Below are 14923 nucleotides of genomic sequence, written 5' to 3' on the forward strand. Positions count from 1 at the left end.
CAGAGGCTTTGTAATTCTTAGGTCCTAAATATAAGTCTATTATAAAACAAGGAGAGGGTTTTGAGGAGATGATAGGACCTTCATTAGGAATTGTACAAGGTTCCAGCTGCATGGTCCCTATTGTAGCTGGACGAATCCGTTTTCTGACATGTTGTTTTCTTTGACCGTCGTACCCCTCATTTTATAGTTGCGTCGCTTCTTTGGACAATGTTGAGCAGTGTGCTTAGGTTCTCCGTAATATAAACATAATCCTTCTTGACGACGACGAATCTTTTCTTGCTCAGTTAGGGGTTTAAAACGTACCGCGTCAATTTGCATGTCTTCTACTTCCGAATGTACGTTTGGCAAAGATGTTGATGTTGCCATTGAGTAATAACGTTGAGGTTCTCGTGAATGATTCTCAGATCGAAATTCGAAAAGTTGATTATCACATTTTACAGCAAAATCGATTGCTTGACTCAAAGTTTGAGGATCAAGTAAGTTGAGCATCAATTTCTTTACTTCGTATTGCAATCCATAAAAAAATTGACTGGTGAGTGCAGCATCATCCCACTTGATGTCAATTGCAAGTTGTCAAAATTGTGAAGCATACACTGTTGTTGAGCGATTTCCTTGTCGCAGAATTTTTGGATCTTATTTGTTGTAACACGAGTTGCATCGTGTTCACCATACATAGATCGAAACTCTGCCAAAAAAGCTTCCAAATTATCCAGTATTGGATTTCGTTATTCAAGAAAAGATGAAAACCACAATAATGCAGAACCAGAAAGTAGAGTGCCAATAAACTTGACTTGTGATCCTGGAGTTGGATAGCTTTGCGGTTGAAGTTCAATTGCCAATTGTACTTGATTGATGAACCCTCGAAACTTTGATCTCGTACCATCAAATTTCTCGGATAAGGCAATTCTTGGTTCTCTAGTGCTTACAAGGTGTTGTACAATTGGAGAAGGAACGTGATTTGTTATAGATGTTGAAGCAGCTCCGATCATCTCTATATCCTTACTTTCTGCTATTTTATTCTTTCATGTGTTGGTGAGTTGAGTTGATGCATCGCAAGCATTAACTCCCTTATTTGCTCTTGCATTTGTGCCATTGCACTCTTTATTTCAACAAGCTCTACTATAATGACACTAAAAAGAAAAATTTGTTTGATACTGCTCAAGACAAAAGAAAAGAAAGACTTGATAACAAAGAAGATACTAAGAACAATATCAGTTTAGAAGTGGGTAATCCGCACACTTGTAATACGCTTATGTCTTGTCAAGAGAAAGGGGTAATCCACTCTCACTCAAGAAAAACAAAGCTCTGATATTGTAAGTGTACTCTTGTCAATCTGTCAAGGACAAAGACTCGATGAGAGAAAATATACACAAAAAGGCTATCTCGATATAATAAGTCAAAATATAAACAAGTAGGTATATTAAAAGGAAACTGGAATGGCTATTGCCACAAGACAAGAAACTAAAGACTCTTGAACCTGGACTAGAAGCAAGAAAGGAGTTGACAAGAGTGAAGAAGCCTTCACTCTTGTCTCTATATATACTATCTAACTAGGGGCTACATGGCAATGTTCTATAGGACCTCCAATATGTGTTGACTTTGTAGGACACATGCCTTGACTTACAAGGCAAGTTTTTCTACGTGTGGGCCACATAGTTAGCTTGATCTTCAAGCTAACAACATGTGTGGCACATGGCCAACTTGTTGACCACGTTTCTAATCCAAAAAGTCAATTAAAGACACCTATGAAGTCAAAGCAGCGTCTAGAAAGTTTCTAGGAAGCTTCTATATTAAATATTATAGAATTAACTTACTTTTATCTACTTTTACTTACTTCTACCTATTTCTATATGTAATTATTAGCTTACATGATTATGGCCGTGACATGTAGTACATGAAATTAGGGAAACCAGTGGTACATTAGCACAAGAGGGACTTCCAGAAGTTACACTGGAATTGGCTCCAATTTATTTAGCGATAGAGGAGCAGAATGAAGTCCCAATTTTGTTAGATATCAATCAATTGGCATTTCCACAAGGTCGACTATCAGAAGGCATACATCTTAAGAATGCTTTATTGAAACACATTTCAAAAGTATATTGCATGATACAAGTATTAGATGCAAAAGGCACTATCAAATAAGAATTGGAGGCAAGCAAAAAGGTGATATTGGAACAAAACCAAAGAATTGCAAAGAAAGAACAGATCATCCAAGAGAATGCAAAGTCCAAGTTGACATTGGAGTAGAGGTTTTTACAAAAACAAGAGACTTGGATAAAGAAAAAAGAATGCATCTTATAGATTGTAGAAGGTCAACAAGAAGAATTACTTCAAAATTACTAGACATGGAATTTGAAATGGAAGAAAGTCAAGTGTCAATTGCAAGTTAAATGGAAAAAAATAGAGGTATTGGCGCAAGAGAAAGCGATATTGAGTGACCAATAGAGATGTGAAACGGAGCAGTTGAAGGCTGAAATTGAGACTTTGAATGTTGAGGTGACAAAATTGATAGATGATTTAGTCAATATTGGTGAGTCATAAGTATCGATGTTGTCAGTTTTCAAAGTTCTAGAAGGGATTAGTTAGTATGAGCATTAGTTGGAATTGAGAGATGCCCATATCTTGAAATTGGAAGCTCAAGTCTGTGAATTGAGAGAGTACAATGAAGACCTTTTAGTATAGTTGAGGAAGAAGCCAATAGAAGGATTGGAAGAGGATAAAAGTTTGCATTTGGAACCAAAATTGGTGGAACCAACAATGAATAATGCGAAAATTGAACAATTAGGTGGACCAAAGAGATAGTACTTTTGTAAAGTTTTGTTAAGTAGTATTTTTTTAAATATATATTAATTCTGTATTTGCAAGGATGTTGCATAGTTAGAAGTGGGACTATGTAAAATGTGTAGAAATTTGTTTTTGTAAGATATGGATAAAGTAGATTATTCAGTCCTAAGATTGTTAATTCAGTAGGTCCGATGATTGAGTTAGTTGTGAAAAATAGTTAAGTAGCGAATAACGGTTAGAATCTAGAATTTCAAAAGTAAAGCATAAGTAAGTTGAAGAAGATATTCGAAAGGCTAGATTGTGATAGTCATAAGCCAAGTTAGCTTGGTGATATCTCTTTATTTTTTTTGTAGTTGAAGAGTAGTAGATAGTTTTTGAATATTGTGTCATGAATTTGTGGAATAAATTTGAGATTGATTTATGAGATATTGAGTATGTAATTGGAGTACTGTGTGATTGAATTATTATGAAAAGATATTAGAAATTTGTTATTAGATTCTATGGAAGATTAATTCTGGATGAAAGATTATGATTGTTGTTAATTGAAAGTTGTTTGTGTTTCGAGAGAAGAAGTCTGTGATTACAAAAATTGTATGAAGTGAGATTGGTTGAAATAGAAGATTTTTATTTCTAGTGTTGGATGGAATTTTTGTGTTTTCAACGATCTTTTGAAAGTGCAAGATTGTACATTATTGTTATCAATTGATGAAAGAGTTGTTAGTAGGAGAAAGCATTGTAGTGTTCTTTGATGTTTTTAGTAGTTCGAAATATTGTTAATTGTGTGATCTTAATGTATAAGCTCTTGCAATTAGTCTTTTGTTATGTTCAAATCCTCTTCTACAGGTTTATTTTGAAGAGAATTTATAGAATAAATAAAACAACAACCGCACTTTCTTAAATATTATTTTAAAAATATTTTGAATTATTTCTTGTATTTTTTTTTTACCATATTTCATTACATTTGATAATAAGGAGTTAGATTTTCTTCAAAATTTATAATTTATGCTTAGATTTTTTTTGGATTTTCTCCCAATTTTTATTTTGATATTTTATTATTTAAAATTATGTACACTTTAAAAAAATTCTTACAAATATCTTTATTTTATTTTTATCAAATTTTATTTTTAATATTTTTTATTTTTTTAAAGTATATTATACTATCTTTGAAAAAAAATCTTTTGTATAATATCTTTGTGAAATCTTCATACTCCCTTCTTAAATGATCTATGCTGTCATATCACATGCACCTATGCTTTATACCTTCTATTGAATTTGATTTTTGTCTTATTGATATTTTTGATGATTGACTTTTTTTTTTTAAGTTTTGTAAATTTTATTTATAAATCTTTCATCTTACATATTTGACATGGATATATATATTTATTATAATATTTATCTATATAATTAAGTAAAAATAGATAAAAATAGATTTTTCTAGAAGCTTTATAGATATTATTTTTGATTTATATGTATTTGTAGTTGATTGATAGGATAGAAACTTGGTCAATAAATTAACTATGTATTGATATCTTATTGGACAAGCTAATTATGTGGCGTACATTCAAAAAAATTACCTTGCAAGTTAAAATATGTATCTTACAAAGTCAACACATTTTAGAGATCTTATAGGATATTACAACGTAGCTCCAAATTAAGAGTATATATGGAAGCAAGTGTGCATCCTTCTTCACTCTTGCCAATACCTTTTTAGTTCTTAGTCTTACTTCAAGACTTTCTAATCTTCTTATCTTTGGCAATAGCCATTCTATTTTAATACTATATTATCTTTAAGTGATTTTTTAGTCTTTTCCAGTATCACAAGAGTGTATTGATATTTTAATTCTTTGAGGATCATATCTTTGATAATTTGACAAGAGTGCTAACTTATTGTTCTTATCTTATTTTAAAAGTGAGTAGATTATCCTACTTCTATTGTTGCACTTTAAAGGTTGCAGATTACCTATCTTTAAATAAATTATTTAATTTTCTAACACTAATTTTTTTTCTTAAAAGAAAGTAGATTATCATTCTTTGTAGAAATCTTTATTTGATATTAAAAATTATAGATTATCTTCTTCTAATTTGACTTGTGGATTTTTTAAGTTGTTTGAAATAAAAAGAAAAAATCAAAGATGCTACACTTACTAGGAATGAGAATAGATTTGTAACTATTGTGGGTCTTCACAAATTTGTGAATATTCTTAGAGTGGAAATTTCATGTGTCACTAGCACCAACTATGAAAACACTAATCCTAAGCTCATAGAAGAAATTCAAAATCTACATCAAGAAATTATACAGTTGAAAGAAACTAGTTTGATTTCACAACCAAATCTAGGAAGTTTTGCTTTTATAAGTAAAATGGTAATATAGATTAGTATGCTTAATAATTTTGATGGAAAAAGATCAAAATTTTGAAGATTTTTGTAACAAGTAAAGCTCTATTTAAATTTTCATTCCTTCCAATATCCTGATAGATTTACTTAAGTTGGATTCATAGACACACTTCTATCTATAAGTACTCTTTCTTAATTTGCATTATTAATAGAAAAAGATTTATGACTCCTTTATGATTTGAATTTATTCTTAGAAGTATTTATAGCTATATTTAGAGATAGTGATTAAGAAAGAATAGTAGAGATGAAGCTCTTATCTTTGCAATAAAGATCATGGTTAGCTACTATATATTTTGCTGAATTCCAAAACCTTACTTGCAATATAGACTAGAATGATAAAGCCCTCATCAATCAATTTCAATATGGATTAAAGGATAATATAAAAGATTTATTAATAATAATGCCAAAATTAAAATCTTTCAAATAATTTATTGCTCAAGCTATTGCATACAATAATAAATTATTTAAAAGGTATCAAGAACAAAGATTTGGCTAGAGATGAACAAGCCAAATAATAACAAAAGTTTTTAAATTTTTAAAAACTTATATATCAAGGCTCAAATCAATGTAAATTGATATGGTATATTTTAAATCCCTTACTAAGCAAGAAAAGACTTGACATTCTTAAGACGGTTTGTGCTTATATCATAGAAAAGCTAAGAATATTATTTAACATTATCTAAAGAAGAAATGTAATTATAAAATAAAGAGCAAAATTACCAAAGAGGAAAATGTGTAAAAAAATAATTTTCTCGAGCTATAATAGGAACCATGCAGTTGGATTCATGTACAAAATCTAGTTAACATCATATTTTCTTTTTAGATCCTTCACCTTATTTTACAATAGATATGTATTTAGGACCTAAAAATCACAAAGTCTTTATATTATTAGATTCAAAAGACTCAACTTGTTTTATAGCGAAAGACTTTGTCAAAAAATAAGAAATATATTTAGTCAAAAAACCTAAATGCATACATATAGAAGACATAGATGGTCATTTGTTGTCTTTTAGAGATGTTACTCATGAGACTATTCTTTTAGATGTAACAATTAAAGATTATAATAATACAATAATACTCAATGTGATAAGATCTCCTTCCAATCTAATTATTTTAGGATTATCATGGTTAAAAAAATATAATCCTCAAATAGATTGAATTCCTTGTAATCTTAACTTTTAATTTAATCTTAAATTTTAATAGTGAAGTAAAAATAGATAAGCTTAATACATCTAAATCCTTATTGATAGATATAAGAACTTAGATGCATGCAACAAAAAAAAGATCATCTTTTGTTATATATGCCATATTTTTTTTTTATTTTGAAAAAATATTAAATGATATTTTTAATCAATATCAAGATTTTTAAGATATTTTTAAAAAGAAAAATATAGATATTCTTCCAAAGCATTGATCCTATGATTATTTAATTGATTTATAAGAAAGAGCTCAAGTATCATTTGTACCAATCTATAGCTTATTACAAAATGATTTGGCTACACTAAAGGAATACATTTATAAGAATTTAGCTAAAAACTTCATATGTCATTTGAAATCTCCAATAGAAATTATTACCTTATTTTTGAAGAAAAAAGATGGATCTTTGCAGATAAGCATAAAATATCAATTATTTAATAAGATCATCATGAAGAATAGGTATCCCTTATCTTTAATTTCAAACTTCTTGACCAATTCAATTAAGTAAAGATTTATACAAAAATAGATCTACAAGGAGCATATAATTTGGTCTGCATGAAAAAAAAAGATGACTAGAAGAGTGCTTATAAAAACTAAGTATGGAAATTTTGAATATAATGTTATGTATTTTGGACTCACAAATATACCATTTGCTTTTTAATATCTCATAAATAATATCTTTTGTGAGTTTCTTGATGATTTTATTGTCTGTCATTTAGATGACATTCTAATCTATTTTAAGAATACAAAAAAATATGAATTTCATATTTATTGTATGTTACAAAAATTTAAAGATGCAAGATTATATGCATAGCTAAAAAAGTATATATTCCATATTATTTAAGTTGATTTTTTAGGATTCATTATTTTCAACAAAGGATTAATGATGGATCCTAAGAAGATTCAAACTATTATAAATTAGAAGGTTTCAAAAACCATCAAAGATGTATAATATTTTTTAAATTTTTTCAATTATTATTGAATCTTCATCAAGAATTTTTTTTAAGTTACAGCTCTTCTTACATACTTGACATATAAAGACAAACTTGAATAGAACAAAGAAGTTGAAATATCTTTTGAAGCCTTGAAGATAGCATTTATTTTTTTATCAATTTTATATTGCATCAATATTTTTAAGGAATTTTTTATAGAAACAAACACATCAGACTTTGCTTTGGGTGTTGTCTTATTACAAATAAGAGAAGATCATAAGCTCTATTCAGTAGCCTTTATTCCAAGAATTTTTTTGTAGTTGAAATTAACTACAAGATCCATGACAAAAAGCTTCTTACAATTGTGGATTCATTTCAAGAATGGCATCATTATCTAAAGGCGCTTCTACTCCAATTATTGTATATAAAGATCATAAGAACCTCAAGTACTTCATATCAACATGTATTTTGAATTATTTCCAAGCCCATTGAAATATGACTTTACCAAGCTTTGATTTCAAGATCACCTATAGATTCAAAAAACAACAAGATTTATCAGATGCTCTTTTTAGATGTTCCTATCTTATATCAAAAGAAAAAAATGCAGCTTTTGATTAACAAAGAATAATTTTCTTGAAGCTAGAGCATTTTCATCTTTGAGCAATAAAATCAATATTGATTGTTGATTCAAGCTTTGTTAAGCAAATTCAATCAAATATGTATTTTCATCTTCTTGTTCATGATATTAAGAATATTTCTTTTAAGTTTTATGATATTTTAAAATTTAAATTCAAAAATAATCTATTCTACTTTGAAGAATACTTATATATTTTAAAAGGCAAAGCTTGATTACATGTTCTTTAAGCTTGCCATGACTTTTTAGCAACTGGACATTTTGGATACAATTAGACTTTGGAGCTTATATCTAGAGATTTTTGGTGGCCTCAAATGAAAAAGGCAGTCAAAGACTTTGTACAATTATATGATATTTGTTCAAGATCCAAAATTTCTCATCATCGACCTTATGTGTGATGCAGTATAGATAAGATATTTATATTATTGATACATAAAAATATATAGTTAGAACCATGTTGAGAAGTTTATAGAAGTTTCTAAAATTGATGCTAATTTAGTGGACTTAGTAGGGCCTACTATAGAACATTCTAGAAAGAGCTTAGGGCAGTTGATTAAGTACGGTCCATCATTAAAAATATTTTAGAAAGTTCCAAGATGGTTGGATAAAATATAAATAAGATTGGCTAGGTCTTTTTAGGCATTTAATTAGTTATGACTTTAGATCCTTTCTCTTAATAAAGTTTGATTTTGCATCTTTTTTTTTAGTTCTATTTTATTCTATTTCTTTTTGCTCAATTTTGTCCATTATGTCCTATTCTATTTAATTTTGTTAAGTTTTATTCTAATTTATTTTTTCTTAATTTGTAATGAGATTTATGTTATAACGGATTAAAATTATCTTAGATTTTTGAGATAATCTAGTCTTATTTTATTATAGACTTCTTCAACTATTATCTATTCGAAAACAACTATGGTCTTTTATTTTTATAGATTTTATCAAAGATCTTCCAATCTCAAATTTGTATGATTCTATATTTGTGATAATAGATTATTTTATCAAAATGGCACATTTTATATCATAAATAAAATCTATTACAAGTGAAGAAACAACTAAGTTTTTTCTTAACAACATCTATTGCTATCATAGATTGTTCAAGGATATTATATTAGATAGAGGGACTCAATTTATATCAAGATTTTGAAGAAACTTTTTTAAAATCTTAAAGATGGATATAAAGCTCTCTTTGGCTTTTTATTTTTAAACTAATAGACAAATAGAATAGATGAATCAAGTTTTAGAGCAGTATTTGAGGTGTAATATCAATTATCATTAAAATAATTAGATAAACTCTTTTTCCATTGGTAGAATTTATGTACAATAATTCAATATATTTTTCTATTCAACAAACATCTTTCTTTGTTAATTATGGTTATCATCTATGATTTGATACTTTTGACTTTTTAAAAGTTGATAATCTTGCAATAGAAGATTTGGCAAATCATTTATTAGAGCTACATGTAATAATGAAGGAATAGTTATAAGAAGCTCAAGAATGACAAAAAATCAATGCAGATGCCTATTGCAAAGAACAACGACAATTCAACATGAATGACAAGATATAGTTATTCCATTATAATATCAAGACTACTTGTCCTTGTGACAAGTGGGACTACCATTGTTGTATAACTTAAAGTCTTGCTTGAGAGTACATTGGGCATTTGGTTGCCGAAGGTAGAATAGAAATTGCAACAAAAAAATCTTAATTCTAATAGAATACTAAATAAATTCTAATTAAAACTTAACAATACTAAACAAGCTTTAATCAAATTTAAAAGAAATCTTAAAGTAATTAAAAAAGAAACAATAAGAAATCTTAAAGGAGTTGAAAGAAAATCCACAATAAACCTTTAAAAAATCTTTAAGAAGCTCTAAAATATATTAAAATAATTACATATATATCTTAAATAAATCTCAACCAAGTTTTAATTCAACCTTGATTGAAACCTTAATAAACTTTAATCAAATCCTACATAAATCCTAAATCCTAAACCAAATAATAGATCAAATCTTAGATCCTAAACCAAACCCTAAATCAAAGCCTAGATAAATCCTAAATCTTAAATTAAATTCTAAATCAAATCCTAAACAAATATTAAATCCTAAATCAAATCCTAGATCAAATCCTAATTCCTAAACCAAATCTTAAATAAATCCTAAATCCTAAATCAAACCTTAGATAAATCCTAAACTCTAAATCAAACCTTAAATCAAATTCTAACCCTACTCAATCTAATCCTAGTATAGTTTAGAACCTCAATATCTATCAATTGAACTCTTGATCTTGCTTAAAAATTTACACACTTTTTAACAACTAAGTTGGCAATAAGCATACAAAATTTGAAGATAATCAAATATACCAGATAGAAGAAAAATCCTAAAATTTACTTAGGTTTTGGCAGGCCTTTTACTCCAATCTAAATGTTGAATTTTTAGTACCAATATCTCTTCTTCAAACCATTTAATTATTCTCAAATTTTACATATGTATAGTAATTTAAGTCTATTATTTTCATACATAAATTTTACTCCAATCCAACTAGTAGATTGCTAAAAATTCTAGAAATCCTAACTACCTCTCAACGTCAAATTTCCAAAACCTCAACCTAATTGAGATTCAATAACCTTCAATTTAATTGTTTGATCAAGCTTAAACTTACTACATATATTTTAAACAATTATTCTCATAAGTTTTCAAAATTCTTACCATAGATCTACTACCAAACTCATGAAATTCTCCAAAACATAAAACTTCTTTTATTTCACAAATTCTAGAGTCACCTAAAACAACTGTGATTTTTCAAAGCTCTTGCAAAGTCATTACGTACTCAATTTCTTCAAAATTAATGCTCAAAGAAACCTTATCAAGTCTAATTTCGAATTCTATTCTTTAATTTACCAAAAAACCTCCGAGTTGCCATAGGTACTTGGTTTTGTGCCTCAAGGTCTGATTTTGACCTAGGTTGATAACTAGTCCTCTTTAGATATTAAATTTTTTCCTTTTGAGTTAATTTTTATTTCAATCAACTCCTATCTTCTTCTTTCATATGTTCATATTCTTTATTTTTCTAATCTATCTTTTTTTGCCTTATTTATGGCTTTACAAAGTAAGTAGAAGTCTACTTTGTAAAAAGGTAGCATTTAAATCTTCAATTCTACTTTCTTTTGGAATATTTTCTATTTCCTAAGATAATTTGCTAAAATATTTGAAGTAAAATCTTTTATAATATAATAGATTCTTCACCTCTTTCACCTATTAGTCATGTTACATCACAACACCGTAGGCTTGGACCTTTTTCTATTTGTAAATAAGTCAATCTTGTTGATTATTAATTACATTTATTAAATTCTATGAAGATTCATCCCATATTTCATGTATCTCTTCTTAAGCCATATATAACAATAAATACCTTGAAAAGAAGACAAATACCACATCTTCTTATAGAAGTAGATAATAATAAAAAATTTAAAGTAGAAGAAGTCTTAAATTCAAAGCAGTGTCACAATAGGTTGAAATATCTTGTTCATTGGCATGGATATGATATAAGTGAATGCACATAGAAGCTACTAAAGAATCTTGCAAATATAGCAAAGAAAATTGAAGCTTTTTATCAATAATATTTATGAAAATTAAGATAAAGAATAATAAATCTTTGCTATAAAAAAAACAAGATGAAGGAAAGATAATATTCTACTTTTTACTTTTTTTTGGTGCTTTTATACATTTGTGATGCTAAGGAGATGGAGAACTAATAACCAATAGATTCAACTCAAGAGCTATGACTTGTTGATTTATCAAATGAAATATTACGATTAGCATAACCTTCAAGATAATATAATCAAAATGAAGATCTTTAAGAATGACATGTCCTCTTTCAAATACATGGAAAGATATTATGTGTTTGGTATACATGGCAAGATATATCCATCATGTTTTCTTTCATTTTTCTTTTTACAAAAAATCCTACTACTTCTCTTACTTTCTTCTAATTTTTTGTCAATCCTTCACCTTCTTTTTTATCTTCAAATATCATTTCTAACTTCTCCTGCAATTCTACATTAGCTACTTGGAAAAAAAATTCTACTTTATGTGGATTTAATAATTGCTTCTCCTTCTTTAATAAACAAGAATATTATCTTTTATAATCCCTTAATAATTCTATTGCTTGAAGATCATTTTTAAGTCTTTCAATCCATTTAGAATATAATTTTTTGAATTACATAACAAAATCATATAAATTATACTAAAATATTATTTTTAAAGTAATTTTATTATATTAAAAAGATTTAAAATAGCTACTATGAATATCAAATAGAACAACAATGTATTGGATGATATATTTAAAAAAATAAGTTGGTAAAATGATGATTAAAAAATCATATTAAAAATTTTAAAAATTAAAAGAACTCCTAAATTAGTTCTTACGAATTTATTTGAAGAATAAAAAAGGTCCGTAGTATTTTTTTTAAATTTTAAAATCTTAAATTAGATTATTTGATATAAAATCAGTAAGCTATGATTAAAATATTAATTTCTTTTAAAGCAAGGTAAGTCTTAAAATAAGTTCAATATTCAATAATTATTTGTAGGAAAACTAGCAAAGATCAATAATTTGTAATGGCATATAGATCTCTTAAAATAAAAATCTTTTAAAGAATAAAATAAAAAAATGCAGCAAAAAGAAAATAAAACAACAACCTTTTCAAATAAAAAGAAATAAAAGATTATATATTAAATAGTTATATAATATCTAATATTTTTTAAATAATAGATTTTATAAAAAATAATATATAATCTAATATTTTTTAACAAATTAGAATAACATTTAAAAAAGAATTCAAATAAATAAATAAATAAATAAATATATACATATATATATATATATATATATATATACATATATAGTACTATGTATATTAATTTTTAAAAATATTTTGTAATCATTTTTAATCTAAAGATTAATTTGCTTAAAATATTTATAAATAAATATTAAAGTAGGCCAATATAATCTATTTTATTAGTGTAGATGATTGAAAGAATAATTAGATAGTAGAAAAGTCTATAAAAAAAGAATATTTGGATTTTAAGATTAAGTTAAAGATTCTTATTTTTAGATGAATTAGGAAGATTTTATCATGTTGTGGTTTGATTACTATGTAAAAATAATACACATAAATATTTAATATATAATTTACTATATAATAAGGTTAGAGCTACATTATTAAATTTTAGTTAGTCACAAAATATAGTAAGATTAATACTTTGAAATGGTTAGTTTAAAAGGACTATTATTGAAGTTGATTTTATATTGATAATAGTTTTATATATTTAGAGCCATCTTTATTAGACATTGGTGACTCTTGAAATGTTGTTTTGTTTCTTTTATTTGATATTTAGGGCATATATTATATAAATCTTATAAAAAAAAATATTAGAGAGGAATTTTGGTAGCAAAAAGAGTAGTTAGGGCATCCATACGGATGAATGGAGGTGGATGGTGAAAATCTCTATGGCTATTGGCCAAAAGGCATGCTCAATGGACTTCAAGGAGGCTGCTTGAGGCCATATTATGAATTAGGGTTATTCTTTGAGAGGTATTTGAACTTAAGAGGTTGGGATTACAGAGTTTAGGTTTTTTTCTATGGATTTGTTATAAATTTTGTATGATTTAGAGTTTTTATAAAAGAAATATAGGCGCTCAAAATAAAGGTGTTGATTTTGTACCTCTTGTTATTCTTTTGGATATAACGAGCACTTATAGAATGTAATATAGAATCGAAAACTAAAATTGAAGAGAAAACTTTTTTGGCTATACTTTTTATATAATTTTTGATGAATTTTAAATTTGAATAAAGGAGTTATAGGAAGTTGAAGCCAATGCTTATAAGCTAAGAACAGTAAGTGATCCAATTTACTAGTGGTTGTATTACAAACTATATCTTCAGTGATTTGATAAGATTTTGACTTAAAATTACTAAAAATATGTATGATTATGTTAATAAACTTTATGTATAAAATTTATAGCATTTGAAGTTTGGATTTTTGAGATATGGAGAAAATTGTGTGTGGATACTTGTAAATTAGGATTTAAAGCACCTCCTAGGAATTCTAAGATATCAAATGATCTTTAGTAGATTTATAGTTCATTTTTTTTGTAATAAAGCTTAAGGATAAATTCTAAATTATCTAAAAATTTGAGATAAATTAAATAGTTGGATTAAGAGATATGAATTTTTAAAGTTTGGAGAAGAAAATCTTTTGCAAGAGAAAAATGTTTTGAAGAGGTTTTATTACAATTTGGGTATTTTATTCAAAGTAAAGGGATTTTTGGAAGCCAAGATTTTATATATATGTTAAAGATGGAGATATAGAGTTATAGAAAAATTATAATATAAGGATGGATATTTGCAAGAAGATTATGGAGTTTTTTTGAGCTTAAGAAAAATCAAACTTATCGGCAAATAGTTAGTACTGATTTGGTATAGCAAAGGATGTTAGGGCATTTCTTAAATATTTTAGAAAGCTTCATGCATAAAGCTTCTTAAATATAAAAGGATTTTATCAATAGAATATCTTTTAGTACTATTGTATTTTTTTGGCCTCTATAATAAGATTACATCAATTATTTGAACTTGTCTAATAAGTTAAAGCTAAACTCTCTACAACTAGGTATCTAGTGTATTTCCAAATAGAAAATTCAAAATATGATTCAAGTTGTGATTACTAGAGTAATTAATATAATAATTTCAAATATGATTCAAGTTGTGATTACTAGAGTAATTAATATAATAATTTCAAATATGATTCAAGTTGTGATTACTAGAGTAATTAATATAATAATTTCAAATATGATTCAAGTTGTGATTATTAGAGTAATTAATATAATGTATGCATGAGGTACAAAAATTGTTTGTCAAAGGCTAAGAGCAAATAAGGAAGGTTGTGATATATAATAATAGATTAGTGATATTAAAAATTATTT

Source organism: Physcomitrium patens, chromosome 4 (genome assembly GCF_059467195.1).
Source record: "Physcomitrium patens ecotype Gransden chromosome 4, ASM5946719v1, whole genome shotgun sequence".
Lineage (NCBI taxonomy): Eukaryota > Viridiplantae > Streptophyta > Bryopsida > Funariales > Funariaceae > Physcomitrium > Physcomitrium patens.